The sequence below is a fragment of the Aptenodytes forsteri genome, unplaced genomic scaffold (genome assembly GCF_000699145.1).
Source record: "Aptenodytes forsteri isolate BGI_AS27 unplaced genomic scaffold, ASM69914v1 Scaffold7, whole genome shotgun sequence".
NCBI lineage: Eukaryota > Metazoa > Chordata > Aves > Sphenisciformes > Spheniscidae > Aptenodytes > Aptenodytes forsteri.
The window spans coordinates 1,546,283-1,547,575 of NW_008795919.1; positions in this window are offsets into that span (position 1 = coordinate 1,546,283).

Below are 1,293 nucleotides of genomic sequence, written 5' to 3' on the forward strand. Positions count from 1 at the left end.
ACCGGCGGGCAGAGACGGCGGCGAGGGCAGCGCCGCCAAGGTGAAAGTCCGTTTGGGGTAATTAGCGCTTTGGAATACGCTTTGTTTCTATTGTAACAGCTGGGGAACACGACCCGCTGCCCAACAGCTGCCTGCAGCCGGGCAAAGGCTTCGGTGGGATGGCATGAAATTACCATGTCATTTAAATCCTCTCCAGCGCCACATTCAGCCGAGGGGCCACGGGAACGAGGCCGAGACAAAAGGGAGTTTTATTGCGGCGGCGGCAGGTCCCCGCCGGCCCCCTCCCCGTGCGCTTGGCCCCGCCAAAACACAGCCGGGAATCGGAGAGGAGCAAGCGGAGCCACCGCACGTCAAATGTCGCCAGACATGTGGCATGGTCCATCATCGCCCTCAGCCATCTCCCACCCTAAACCAGCCCCAGAAACCCCCCAGGGAAGTGAAACCCCCCCGTTGTGAGGCAAAGCAAGCGGCAGCACCAGCAGGAAAGGCAACTGCTGGCAGGGTGAGCAATTGGCTTTCCCAGTCTCCAAGCTCAACATCTACAAAACCGCCAGCTCTAAGCAGTGACCGACGCCGTCCCACAAAGCCCAGACTTCAAAAAGCACCATCTCATCTCTGCCAACCCAGACACCGCACCCGCCGCCTGCTCCTTCCCGAGTCGCCATGAGCACAACCAGGTTCACGCAGCTGTAGGCGCTTTTCGGTTCGACGCTGAGCTGAGTTTAAGTAGATCACGCCCACGTGGGGCAGAGGGCTCCGGCTGCAGCCGTCGACGCGCAGCATTAAACCCTTCCCGTGCACCAGAGCCCATCTTCCGAGGGAAAGCCTGAGCTGCCCAAGCGCTGCTCCTGCCCCGCGTTCTGGTGGCTGCGTCCAAGAAATGCGCCAAAACGGGCTCTAATCTGCTTTACTACAGTATTTACTTCTGAAAGCAATTTAGTTCTTTCTATCCTTGATACTGAGCGCCAAGCGCTGCAAAGGGCATCGTTGTGCCATGTCAAACCTCAGCTTTCTGCTTGGAAATCACGGGCGACAAACTTGAAAGTGTCAAGTTGAAAACCTGCCCTGCTGCCGCCACAGCCGAGGCCGGTGCCCCCGCACCCCGGAGTCCCGCAGTCCGGGCTGGGCCAGAGAGCGACCCCGCGGCCCGCGGGACAGAGCATAACAAACAGCAGCAAGAGCATCGCCACCTCCCTCGCAGCCATTCACAGGGATCGCAAACCAGATGCTTTGGCTCCAGGGAGCGCGGCGCGGTGCGGTGATGCCACTGGTACGGACACGGCTCGTCCCGCC